Here is a 14,716-nt window from a genome sequence, read left to right on the forward strand (position 1 = left end):
TCTCTCTCTCTCTCTCTCTCTGTCTCTCTCTCTCTCACACACATACACACACACAGAGAGACACACACACACTCACACACTCATGGTCCTCTCCCTCTCTCTCTGACACTGGGCACTATGGTTCATCTTCTTCTTCCCGTGAATTAGTGGTGACCAGACACAGCTCTGGCTCCTTCTCAGACTCTTCTGTCTTTGCAAGCTTTCCATCTTGTGTGAGAAGTAGAATCTTCTCTGCCTTCCTTGAACTTTTATTCTATCAAAATGCAAAGCAGAGAGGTTTTTGGATAGAAAGCGAACAAACCTAATAGAAACGCGTTTGACTCGGTTGGATTTTCATCTTTCTCTGAGAGTTTGCCCCTGTAGCAGATAGGTGGGTTTCTGTGCTGCTTCACGGAGGTAGGACCCCATCCTGCCCAGGTGTCACATCGTATTTGATGCATGAAGTCAGAAATGGGAGTGAAATCTGGAGAAATCCAGGATCTTTGGCACTTTTCCAAAGGCTAAAGGAAATGAAAGGTGTTTGCAACCTGGGAGAAATATAATCTTAAAAACATGAAATCAAAACTCTGTTCTCAAAGAATGACAGATTTAGAGGATGAAGGGATGACTACTCTGGCCTTGAGTCACAGTGTTCTCCCCTTCACGTGTCAACATCAGATCACCTTTTCTGGTGGTCATCTTTCTGTAAGCACACGAAGCTCTCCTGCCAGGCATCATTGTCATTTGCTTTCCATCTCAGATGTATGTCTAATTTCTCTTGCCTTTCCTTAAAAACAAAACTTCCCCTTTATTAAGCTCAGAGGACTTATTACTCTTTGACTTCAGTTTAAAGAGGATCATTGGACACTGAACATCATTTGAAGGACACGAATTAAAAGATTTTTTTTGTCTTAAATCAGTAGTACTTTAAAGCATGAAAGACACTAAAATCCCTTAGAGATGTTGCTGTAAAAGATGGAGAATATGTAATGTGCTCTCTTACATTAATTCACAAGCAAATAAAGGCACATCCTTCTGGGGATACACAGAAAGCTGCACACCGATAGCCACCCCCCTATATCACTATATATCACTATATCACACTGTTTCTCCCTTTAAGGCAGTTTGACTGAAGCAGTGTCTAATATTGTTGAAGTCTGAGATCAGACATGGATGTGGCTTTTTCTTGTTGTACCTGTTTTTACGTCATTCGTTTTGTATTCTAAGGTCCCAGAGTGATCATCTAACGCCTTTTCACCCCAAGATTTTGTCTTTCACAAGCGAGGAGAAGCTGGTACAGGAAAGGGGGACCAGATCCTCCCAACCACATGAATACTCTTTGGGAGCCACTCCCTTATCCAGGCACCATGGGAATGGTGGAGAAGCTGTTTCAGTTTTAAGCTGGAGTATCCTTCTGAAGTTCACCCTGTCCTTCAGTGTATGGTAATCCTCTTACCCCAACCTCCAAAGTGCTCAAATAGCATATATGAGCCACGACCTGGTCGATGCGTTTCTTAAACATCTTCCCTGCTGACTCAATACAACAATGAGCAAAAGCAGAATCCTGACTCCTGTGAGCTCATGTGGATCTCTGGGCTGCTGTTTATTCGTTTGCAGCATAAGAGTGAAAATTTAGTAGTACATATTTGAGGGCCCTGGTCACAGGCTTGGCCTGTTCCTAAAGATTAAGTGTATAAAGGGTTCATGCTCTTTGAGTCCACTTATCTCTAGAAAACTTGACGAACTCAACCACTTTGCACAAACCCACATATGGGAACAGATGTGCACCACCTCGCGCTTGAGCGCTCCTGCCTGTTGTATGTCCCGTTGCCTCTCCCTGTTGGCCTATCCTGTTGCAAAAACTGTGTGAAACCAAACTTTGTAAACATCTGAGTCTTGGCCATATTTCAACCCCAGACATACTTTTAAAAATTAAGTTATTTGGGGATTTTATACATGCGTGTGATGTGCTTTAATTGAGTATACTACCCCCATCCACGTCCCTCAAATTTCTCCCCATTCATCATACTTTCCGTCCCAACTCCATACACTCTTCTTCTAAACCACCTGAGTCCACCTAGCGCTTTACCAAGTGCAGAGTGTAGGACCATGTCCTGGAACATGGGCTAATTTCTGAGAGGCAACATCCCTGACTCGCCCTTGGTACCATCCATTACCAAAAGCTCCTGAGTTAGAGATACGACTTCATGAGTCCTCCCCAGTTCATGCTAAGATTTTGGAGGACTCGGTTTAGTGTGGGTTATGCGCACGCAGTCACAGCTGTTGAATTCAGCGTGCATTGGTCCTATCCCGCAAAGACTGTTTGCCTGCTGCTGTCCTGGTAGTATCTTTGGCAGCCCTCCTTTAACAGGGCAGCCTCGCTTCGAGTTTAGTGCCCAATATAAACTATGAAAAGTCATCCAACTCCAGGTGAAGGGTCACTAATTAAGAGGTAAGCTCGTACCAAAAATAATAACAGATTTCACATTGACTTCATTCCGTCATGATGGGCTTTGCTGCTAGGTTTCTGTCCTCACCCCTACTCCTGACACCCCCGCCCCCACTCAGACCCCTGCGCCCCTGACTCTCGATTCACACAGATTTTGACAGATCGCTGGATGAAATGTAGTTGAGTGTGATATTAAAAATAAAAAAGGCTGTTTATTTCAGTCCAGTGCTTGAAGAAGACATTAGAGCTAATACTGTTTTGGAGGGAGACGAGCAGTACCTACCACACACTCAGCCTGTTTCTTCACTTAGGTGTGTGGGGGAGACAGCATTATGACGATAGAGCTGTGCAGAAAAAGTTCTGTTTGGACGCAACAAAGGGAAATTTTTTAAAGGCTGGCAACCTTTGAAAATAGAGCACGGGAGGACCTAATCTAGATATGGGATGAGTCTGGAAACGCTTCTTAGAAAGTAGATTTTAAACGGAAATAGTGAAATGAAGAAGCAAAAGGAAACTGGCGCTTGTGGAGGGCTCATTTTAAAACTCAGAAACCCAGATACCTTCCTCTAATCTTCACAGTTTGCGCTTCTCGCGATTTCCGTGAAGGATCAAATCTCATATGGCTTCTCCTCAAATTGCATATTTATCATTTTTAATTTATGATTAGTGCGTGTGTGTGAGTGACTAATGGGGTGAGGGGTGGGAGGCACTGGTGCGGTGCTGTATGCAGGGAGCGCGCAGGTGTCATGGCGCATGCGTAGAGGTTGGGGTAACAACATCCTCCCCCCCCCCCCCACCTTACATGAGTCCAGAGAATTAAACTGAAGCTGCCATGCTTGAAGCACATGACACGTGCCTTTACCCACCAAGATATCTCCCCGGCCTTACATATCTATAGCAGACTAAAACCACGTTAAAGTCTCAGTTCTAGTGATTGTTATATAACTATGAGTTCATCGGAACTCAGTTAAGTGCACTTCAGAAGATGAGTTTTACCACATATACGTTAAAAAAAAAATCAAATCAAAATGCAAATTAACTGTGCAGCTGGCTACTGCCATCAGGTTCCTCCCTCAGCTTCACCCTGAAAGCAGCAAGGAGATGAATGCAGAACTGTGAGTTTCTTGTACTGTGAGCATTTCCTAAACCCTAATCTACACACACACACACACACACACACACACACACACACGAACACACACAGCAGACAGAGGAATGGAATAGGCCCTCTTGATTTGACTCGCGAATTCCTTTATATTTTTAACCCAAGAAGGTTTCTGTAATATGCCTTCAAAATGTAGGCAGGGAAATTCCCAACGAAAGTATGCTTTGTAACTCACTGATTTGACAAATGGAGTGTCAGTTTAAGGCTTTATTCTGGCACCACATGACAGGTGCCTTTGTTATCTGGAAGAGATACAGCGACCCTCACGGAGAACACATGATGTAGGCAACTGAACATCATCACTTCAGTAACGGGGAAGGCTTGGAAGATTGTTTCCTAACCTCTAAGACTCTGCTATGATCGTTGTTACGTTGGAGGGCTGTCATTTCTACACACGTCATCTGGGGTTATTATCTCTGATATTTATGTCAAAAGAAATCCCTTGCGATTTTTACAACTCCAGTTGAATTACATTTTCTTTACAGAATTGAAGGCATCTCACTTAGAAAGGGCAAACCCTTTTGAAATGTGGTCTAGCACTGCCTGGAAAGGGTTTCCAGTCCCTTCTTGTGCACAGGGTGGTCACTACCAATTCACAAGCGACATCATTTTCACATAAACAGTACAGAGAGACAGGCCTGGGTGCTGTTTCTACTTTACAGAGGAGGAAAATAAGACTTAGAGAGCTTAGGACACTTGCTCCATGTTGGGGAGCCAGGAATTTGGAGAGGAAGACCTACCTTAAGAGTTTGTGTGCTTCCTGCTCCCAGGCTGGGGGAGGAGACATCATAGGACAGCTAGCTCATCCAGCCAGTCTTTTATCATCATCAACATCATCATCACCATCATCATCATCTTTTTACAGTCTAGTCCTTATCCACCTCCTGGCCCTCTCTCCTCTCTCTAACTGTTCCTCATCCCATTCCTCCTCCCCTATCTACAAGAGGATGTTCTTACCTCCACACTCACACCTCATCAGACCTCCCCACTCCCTGGGGCTTGAGGGTTAGGTGCATCTTCTCTCCCTGAGGCCAGACCAGACCGTCCTCTCCTATATATATGTCAGGGGCCTCATATCAGCTGGTGTATGCAGCCTGGTTAATGGCTCAGTGTCTGAGAGATCTCGGGGAACCAGGTTAGTTGAAACTGCTGGTCTTCCTATAGGGTCGCCCCTCCTGCTCAGCTCCTTCCAGCTTTTCCCTAATTCAATCCCAGGGGTCAGCAGCTTCTTTTCATTGGTTGGATGTAAGTATCTGCATCCGACTCTTTCAGCTGCTTGTTAGGCCTCTCAGAGGGCAGCCATGCTAGGTTCCTGTCTGCAATCACACCATAACATCAGTAATAGTATCAGGCCTTGGAGCTTCCCCTTGAGCTGGATCCCAAGTTGGGCTGGTCACTGGACCTCCTTTCCCTCAGGCTCGTCTCCATTTTTTGTCCCTGCATTTCTTTTAGACAGGAACTATAATCTTTATGTGTATGCTGATTTCTTCTTGCTGGAGGATCACATCTTGGGTCCGCTCATGTTAGTAGCAAAGTACAGGCCCCTTCCATTTTCATGGACCAAAGTTTCCTGTGATTTCTTTTAAGGAGTTATAAGCAAAGGTCCCTTAAGGCTTTGCTTGGCTAACAATCCTGGCAGGGATAGCAGTGTATTAAATGTCAGAGAGTTACAAAGGCAGGATATAATTTTTTTCTCCTTATCAATGATCAGAAAGGTAATAGAAATTCTTAATAATAATTTCAAATGTCAGTGGCAAACCAGTGTTTAAGCCAGTCTTTAACACTGACATAGGCCATTCCTTTACTTCTCTTCTTCTCTTCTTTGTTTGTAGCAGTTTGGCGCCACCACCAGCCTTGGCCAGCATGATTCTTCTCCTTAAAACACATTGACCATTCAAATTTCTGACTTGACTACATTCAATTTTTTTTCACCAAAAAGGCCTATTATATTCGGCATACAGTGGAGGGTAACATCTGTCCAAACAAACCCCAGGCCATATCAAATAGCATGGTAAAAAGTCCTAATGTACTTTGCAAATATATCCGAGTGAAATTCTTTAAGCTTCAGATTTGTTTCTTGGTTTCTAATCGATGGAGAGACTGGTGTGGGGATGAATGAAGAACTTCATCTCTAGCAACTTATATGACATGAAGTCATTCAACTCAGTCGTGAGGTTCTCTATTTTTTGAACTACCACGGCACGAGAGTGCTTGCTGTAAAATATTCTAACATGGAGACCTGAAGCAAAAACTCTCTTTTTAAAGAGTAGACAGATGTCTCTCTGGGTCCCCACACACTGCAAACTCCTGCAGCAGATGTGTTCACTTGTGGCTCTTACATAGTTGCAGCAACAGAAGCCGATGCTGTTGAAGACATTGGAAAACACACATGGGTCTTTACGGTCATCACCTTCCTTTCCTTTGGTGGTGTCCTTCGGAACAAAAGCAGCTACAGCCCTCCCATGTTCACTGGAGTTGCCTTTAGCCAATCAACCACCCAGCAGGCTGCACACACTTGTAAGGAGAAGCTACATCATCCCCCCCTGCCGTAAATCAGGATGTTTAAAATCATTAATTTTATTTTATTGTCCGCACTTCTCCAAGTCAAATGAATTTAATTAAGACCTTTTTATCATTAGAATTGTGCTTTTTGTGTATTAGGAAACTTTGTTATTTAAACATACTTAACACAAAAATTATATTTGTGCAGTGATTTCACATTCACAGTAACACTGAGGCTCTCATTTTCTGCTAAAAACAAACAAACAACAACAGCAAAACAAAAACAAAAATGAAGATGGCAAGATAAAAATTATCCCTCAGTTTTACAGAAAAGGAGTGTTAAGTTCTGAGGTTTGATAGATGCTAGTCAGTTGCTATGTGTTCATGTGTTGGGGTAGGCTGTAGGATTGGTTCCTAGTATCAACTCTAGTTTTGAAGCACCATGGGCTTCCATTCTCTGCTCACATTTCTTTGCTTTGATTCTGTGTAGGTAGCACAAATAGCCAGAGCCATCTATCAAACTACACTGTCCCTGTCCTCTGGTACCGAATCCAACTGTGTTTGATGTTCCAGTGGCCTTTCCTCTTCAAGTCTCCTGGGACATAAGTTGAGGCCCCTGAGACTAGGATGTTCTGGCATGACCCAATAGAGTTTGTTTATGTATCCCACATACTTATTGGGTGCCCACAGTGTGTCAGGCATGATTTGTGTACATTGCCTACTTTGGACACAGAAAACATTCCAATCTCCATCGAGCTTACACACTAAGCAACAGATTGAAACAGGCAGCTCTCGCAATACTGAAATTCTCCTGTGGCAGGTTAGAGGATGATATACTGCCACGAAGATTCAAAAGCCTAGCTTCTGGAACAAACTCCTGAGCTTGAACCTCAACCTTCCAAACTACACTAAGTGTGTGTGTGTGTTTCTTAGCTCCTTTGTGCCTCGTATGTGTTAGTGACCTAAAAGGAAACAAGACCATGGTTCCTGTTTCTGAAAAAATTTGTGAGCATCTGACAAATTAGTGTCTGACCAGAATGCTTGCCTTACGGTTACAGTCTTTGTAACTGTGAAACGAGAAAGACCATGGCTGCCTGGGAAGGAATCAGAATGCAGCACAGATTTCACAGAGGGGTTTCTTCTCACAGTCTTGCTCAGAAGTGAGGAGAAAACATCGGAGAAAAGACTTAGAGAGGTAAGGGAGTTAACCAGACGCCTATACTGGAAGCCTCAGCCTCAGCAGAGGAAGCAGCCCTGGTGGCCATCTGGAGATAAGGAGGTGGTTGCCGAGTTGGAAGAACTGAGGGGAAGCCAGGGTGGCCTCAGTGGAGAAAACCTCACTAGGTTGGGGCTTGAAGGTCACTCATGACACTTTTATTTTGGATGAAATGAGAATCGATGGGGAGTTTTAAGAAGGAGAGTGAGTTATAGACTGATGGTAGCTTTATAAAAAGATTACTTAGCTATGATGAGATCAAATTGCAATTGCCCAGAGCCCAAAGCAAAGAGACCTGAGGTTGCAAATATCCACAAACAGTATGGTGGTGCATAAGGTGTGATGGCCACTTTATTCTATCTGGGTACAGGGGGAATTTACGCCCAAGTTACATTTTGTAGATAACAGGATTCTTTATATATTGAATGTGGAACATGCAAGGAAAGAAAACCCAGCAATGAACACAAGAGTAAAATCCTCTAACAATTCTTGTCTTCCCTCCTTTCTGTGTGCAATATTTTTTAACTTACCTTAAATTCCCCTTTGGAGTTAAGTGTAAAGAGCTGTCTGAGAGTAGGAAGGACCATGGTGCACGGAGAGGATCTTGGTGTTCTGAGAGACAATGGGGCAGAGGCAGGAAGCATATCTGCCCGGAGGAGGAAGACTGGCTGGCAGCTCCCCCAGAGAGCATCCTGGAGAACAGTTCCAACTGGAATAGGTGCAGAAGGATCCTTAGGAGACCCAGCTGTGTGGGCAGTCCTTCACAGCAGGAGGCAGGCTCCAGAAATTTCCGTGTGCCAGCATGAATTTCTATACATACTGAGCCCAGGCAAGAAAGGTTTAGGGCCCGATAGTGAGCAGTAGTGCTGAAGTCTCTTAGGAAAAGAAAAACCCGTGAGCTATTTATTTTTGCTTATTCTCACTCCCTAACGTCTGCTCCATTTTGACCCCTTCTTTCTCCATATAAGGATATAAGCTGTTGTCAATATCTAACCTGTCCAGGAAGTACTGATTATTAAGGGATTTATTATGTTTTTTCTAGTGATGTGTAGGACAGCATATTTAACTGTCCCTGGAAGCACCAGTCTAGTGCCACCATTTCTATAGAGAACAAATTTGCTGGGCTTTCCTGTTTATATCATTGCCTCCTTTTTCTCTCATAGCCTTTCTTCTTCTCGTATCAGGTGGGTAATCACCGGCAAAATCGTTCCGACCTGCTAAATTAGAGCCTCCCCTAAAAAGGCGTTCTCCCGGACTCTGAGCACGTTCCTTTGCTCATTAACAGATGTCGCAGCCCCAGGCTGCATTTCTCTGGGGTAGACAGAGGAAGGCCAAGAAACTCATGGACATCTTCTGTTAGAAGTCCGTAAGCTGCCATTTGTTCCTCCCAGGGCCTGGGCAGTTGCTCATCCTTTCTTCTGACAATCGAAAAACGTTTCCAAGACCCCATGACAGCATTGAGTGGGTCTCCTAACAGGTGTTCCTCCGAATAACCAGACAACAGGTGTGAGCCTGGAATGGCCTGCCAAAAGCCAGGGTATCCGGAATATAAAACATAGCTCATTTTTGAAAATGATTACTATAATTAAGCTCTATAGTAATGCAAATGATGACCACACACACACACACACACACACACCAACACAGACACACACACACACCATAATCACCCAAATCCCCTGGCCACTTGGTTAAGGAAGTGATTGAGAACAAATTAGGCAGCGTTACAGTATACTTTCAAATGTTAAAAGTTCTTACTGCGTTGGGGGAGACCTTTAAACAACTATTCAGCATCACTAAAGCACATTTCCCATAAGGACCCTACCCAGGGTTTGCTCTCGATGGTGTAGAGCAGGATACCCATGAGAGCACCACAGTATGTTCGTTCACTCAGGAGTGACTGTTGCCACACCCAAGTCTTACTGTGCAGCCTCTGGTCACCTCAGGAACTGCTTCATTCATAAGCAATACAAATTTTGATCCTTGAGGGGCATGCCTTGTCTGCTCCTTACTTCTTTCCTTCAGAATTGTGCAGGAACCTCTAAGACAGGGCAGCCATAATGATTTACAAAAGGTAATGTGGTCCCCCCCCCGCACCCCCATTTCCCCTCCTCCCTCCCTCTTCCTGCTCTTCTTGAGACAGGAGTTTTGCCATGTTGCCCAGGCCAGCCTCCAACTCCTGGGTTCCATGTGATCCACCTCCTCACTGAACAGGGGAACTGCAGGCAAGCCTTGCTGACTACTGTGCCCAGAACTCCTTCTTTTTCTCCCCCCTCCCAATTCCTCTTCCTCTCCCTCTCCCCATCCCTCATTCTCTTCCTCTTCCTCTCCCTCTTCCTTCCTCATACCCCCTTCCCTTCTCTCTTTCCATTTCCCCTCTGCCCTTCTCTGTCCCCCCCCCCCCACCTCCCTGGTCTCTCATCCAGGAGCTAGGCTATGAAGGCTGGAAATCCTTCATTGCTCTAACCCAGCAAGCTACAGGGATGGAAAACAAATGTATCAGACCCAGGCACAAATTATAGCAACATGATTTTCTGGTTGTGTATCTATGGTCATAATAATCAAACTGATTCACATGAGTTAGTGCTGTGTTCTACTTTAGATTTCTTGGTTTGCAAGTGAGAGGAATGGGGGTATTGGGTAGAATTCAATTCCAGCTAGTATATACTATGGGTTATCAATAATTCCCACATCACTTTGAATAAACAGTTTGGACGTTTAAATTAGCTGTTACCTACTTAGGAAAGAGTGGCTTGAAGAAACCAGAAGGACTATCCAAGTAAGCCTTGTAGAGGCTGCAGCAGCAGGATATTTTTCTCCCTCCCTCCTTTCCTTTCCTTTCCTTTCCTTTCCTTTCCTTTCCTTTCCTTTCCTTTCCTTTCCTTTCCTTTCCTCCCCTCCCCTCCTTTTCTTTTCTCTTCTTTTCTTTTCTTTTCTTTTCTTTTCTTTTCTTTTCTTTTCTTTTCTTTTCTTTTCTTCATTCCTTTTATTGATTGATTGATTGATTGTAGCATCTTTTGGCTAAGCTAAACGTCACCATTTCAACTTCTAAAAGGAAGTATGGAACAACTGTTTCTTGAGTATGTTTTGCCTAAACCAGGTATGAGGTGCACACCTTTAATCCCAGCACTTGAGAGACAGTGCCAGGTAGATCTCTGTAAGTGAGTTCATGGTCAGCCTGGTCTACATAGAGAGTTCTAGGTCAGCGAGGGTTACTTAGCAAGACCCTGTTTCAATAAAGAAACAGATAAATAGTGTGTATTCATTTTTTCCTTGGAAGAACAAAAACTACCATCACACCAAACTTAAACAAATATCCACATGTGCTATTGTTGACAGCATCTTTCAAATTTTGTATACAGTCTCCGGATGGCTGCACAGCTATGTCTTCCTCCTTCCCGATCACCTGAGTGCACACTCGTAGTTTGAGAAGGCATCTTCAGAGTCCCTTCCTGAATGAAGCCTTTCATTCAGGTTGGCTGGTGAATAGACAACATTGTGAGTTTGGCACTCTCCAATCAGCTTAGGGCCTGTCGCTGCTGTTCACATCCAACCTTTTCCATTTGACATGTCCCAGGTGACAACTCAACATTTCTCTTTTTCCTACCCCCTTTCCCCATCTTCCTTAATGCTTTCCTGTTTGCCATCACTTGCCTTTCTGGATACAGAGGGTTAGATGGACCTATCTAAAGAGCAGACCTGATTGTCTTCCTTCTCCTTCTTCACAGATGGAAAAAACCTGTGATCTCTCACCCAGTGTCCCATGGTAACCTGCTGAGACCCGGGACACGGAACTTACCCCATGTGCACATAATATGTTCTTTGACGTGATTAGAAATAGATAGGATAGTGCCTGGAACAACAATCTGTCACATACTGCTATTGTGTATGGATCTTGTACAGGGCTGCAGACGGCTCTATATTGAAGGAGGGAGGGCTTGAGTAAACCGAGAGTTATGACTTTGGCATTCATAATAAATAAATAATCCTCTTGACATCTCATCTTCTACTGCTGACCATCTAATACTTTTAGTCATTTCCCCACTGTTGGATCTTGTGCTCTGAGATCATTTGACAGTGTTTGGGGGGAAATTGGTGCATGAATTTATGCATAAGCTCAAACACGAACAGTTGCTAGGTTAGTTCAAAAGCCTAGGAACTGAGATATACTGAGAAAGATATAGCTGACTTCATTGAGTTCATTCAGATTACAGAAGGTCTCTTTACATCTGATGCCACAAATGCCAAAGAGGGCAGCGACCAATTCCAACCGTCACCCCCTTTGTAGAGAGATCAATGGACTCTGAAGACAAGGGAAGAGATCTAATCCTCTTCTGCTCTCCTTGGCTTTCTTCTTCCACCCAAGGCCCTTCCCACCCTTCTCAACCTGTTCAGCCTGCTCCTGTAGCCATAGGCAATTTGACTGCTGTGCTAGCTGCCAACTTGGTTGGTGGGAAGCCAGGCCTGGAGGTGATTGATGGTCATGGCAACAGCATGGTCTGAGGGCCCTACAGGTCAGCTCCTAACTCTTCCCACAAGACAACCTTGTTGCTTTTTTGTCTTCAGCTGTTTTAACAAGACCATTCGAGACTGGATGGCTTAGAAAACACGTAACTGAGCTACACAGTCCCAGAGTCTGAGAAGTCTGAGATCAAGGTACCTTATGGCTAGGCTCTTACTTTCTTACATGGTGGCAGGGGCAGGGAGGGAACCAGGTCTTTTCTTATCCCTTTTTATAAGAACACTGATTCAGGAGGAATTCATCCCCAGAGCCCACTTACTCCTCAGAGTTCCACTACCATGTACCACTATGCTGGAATTTAGAGTTTCAGTGTGAACTTTGAGACAATATATACATGAAGTCCACAGCAAACTTCTTGAAACTTTGTATGGCATCCCTGAAAACCTGGCTAGCACAACATGGTGTGTATTGTTATGTGGACATAGCCTCTTAGTAAGGAAGAGAGACAGAAATGGTGGGAGCCACATAACACTTTAAAAGCAGAGTTAAGACAGCTTTTGTAGGCAAAAAAGATTCTGACTGTCTCCTCATATCAAGAAGAGGCCTTACCTTCCAATTTTATGAGTCACAGACCCTTGAACATACAAACCTCACCAAGGACTTGCATCGCCAGGAGCAGAGATTTGGCTCAAGTGGGGCTTTGGGGCAGAAGTCTAGGCAAGGTCCTGGCACTGGAGTCTACTTCCAGGTAGGAGAGCCTGTAGGATGGCTTGCACTGCCCTGGGTAATGCACCCTTAGCCATTATCTGCATCTTTGCCCACATCCTGGTCCTAGCATGATGCACACTTAGGAGGGATGCCTCAGCAAAGCTAGGCCTTGACTTACAACCAGTTCAAGGTCATTAACAGTGAACCTGTTCCTTAGGTAAAAGGAAGCCTTCACCTGAACCTCTATCTTCTTAGGCTTCTGAGGTCTATACTGTGTCTTCCTTACAGATGATTTCTGGGGCTAGAAACTAGATCAATGATGTAGCTGATATTCTTCTCAAGTAGGAGCGGATTGGAAGGGTCCAGATTCTATGGTCAAGGAAAAGGGAGTCTGAGGTGTTGGGGCTTCCAAATTTGAGGTTTAAATCAATAAAGTGAGCATGTGAGACTGAAGAAACAGGACGGTAGAAGGCCACCATGATGGGATGGGGCCGAACAGACGGCACACCCCTATCCTGGAGCCTAGGTCATTGGTGGAGTCAATCAGCTGCCGGAGCGTTTTATTGCTCTGTTAGGCAGCAATGAGTACTTGCACTGGCTCTTCTAGAACTACTAGCTTTACAATGCAGACAGCTAAGAGCATAGTTTTTTTTTGTTGTTGTTGTTGTTTTGTTTTGTTTTTTCCCTCCAGGTCTAGCCTCTCAGCTCTGAGAGACTGGGAAGTGGGGAATGAATGACACCATGGTACAGGCTATGGGCACAGGCTTTTAGGAACTGTGTCCAGGGTTCAGTGGCTCATAAATAGCAACTGTGGGACTAACACCAGCAGGGGACTTAGGGTAAATGCCTTTTAGAAAACCACCTGAGAGAATGGAGAGAATGTGGTATAGAGTCACACTCATTTTGGGAGCAGCCAAGACGTTAAAAGGAGAGATTGTCGCCTCCAACAGAGTTTCCTCTGAGCCCAGCTCTGGCTGAGACCAGGTAGTCATGTGTGAGAGAGGATGTGAACACTGCAGGTATGCACAGCACTGGTGTGTGGAGCATTAGGTAAGCTGCAGAGGAAAGCTGGCTGGCTTGGTCACCCAGCTCACTGGCAGGTGACAGGCATGCTGTTATTGTCTCAGTTCCTCTGGCTCAGTTTTTGCAGCCCCCCACCCCTTAAATAAACACAATCCCAGTTTAACAGTCTTTCATAAATATTAAATTAATGGCAATTTCTCTATTTGCTTAGATGCAGCGACGGGGCAGGGTTTTAGACGCACATGTACACACTTCTGCCTTCTGAGAAGAGAGCGAAGTTGCTTTGCCAAATTTAATCACTTTCTCCAAAGCAGCTGGGGTTTGTCTCTTTTTAGTGAGCCCCACCCGAACTCTCGAATGCCAGAAAAAGTTCATCTGGCCAGGCCCTGAACTGAGACAGACTAAAGCCAGAGTAGGTGGTAGCCTTCCTAGGTCACCCTTAGATAAGGAATTGACCTTCAACTTGGTTCTTATGAGAGACGAGAGTAACACAGAGATACTGCCTCGGCTGAAATGGAGCTCAAAGAGTAAAAAGTCAAGAGGATGAGTTTCGATTTTAGAAAACTCCCAGAGTCCTCCGCTTTCCCCCACCCTGCAGCAGGGGGATGATCAGACGCCTAAGGAAGAAGGTACTCCGGCTGCTCCTTCCATAGACTCCTTAGGATTGGAGCTGGTGACCCAAGTTAGTCTTAAGGAGTGGATTGAGTGAGAGTCTTACTGATGTCATCCAGAGACACCAAAAGTGGCCTAAACCATGGAAGACTAAGGGTTTCCTCTTCAGAAGGCACACACAGTAGATCAGCATGCTAACTTTTAAAAAGACTTATTTATTGTTATATGTAAGTACACTGTAACTGTAGCTGTCTTCAGACACCCCAGAAGAGGGCATCAGATCTGATGGTTGTGAGCCACCAGGTGGTTGCTGGGATTTGAACTCAGGAGAACAGTCAGTGCTCCTAACCGCTGAGCCATCTCGTCAGCCCCGAAGTGACTCTTCAAATGGACCTTTTGGAAGGAAACTGGTGTTGTTCTCAGAGTTCAGTGCTGTCCTGTGAGAGATTTGGGCTGTGATGCACACCAGGGGCACCGAGCCTCAGGTCACAATCTTTTGTGTTGGATATTCCTTTTATTCCCTTTGGTGACTTCCTGTGTTGATCAGGTGACTGGCTGTCTGCTGCCTTGTCCCCAATCCACGGAAGATTTGCAATTCTG

The sequence above is a fragment of the Mus caroli genome, chromosome 5, assembly GCF_900094665.2.
Source record: "Mus caroli chromosome 5, CAROLI_EIJ_v1.1, whole genome shotgun sequence".
Classification (NCBI taxonomy): domain Eukaryota; kingdom Metazoa; phylum Chordata; class Mammalia; order Rodentia; family Muridae; genus Mus; species Mus caroli.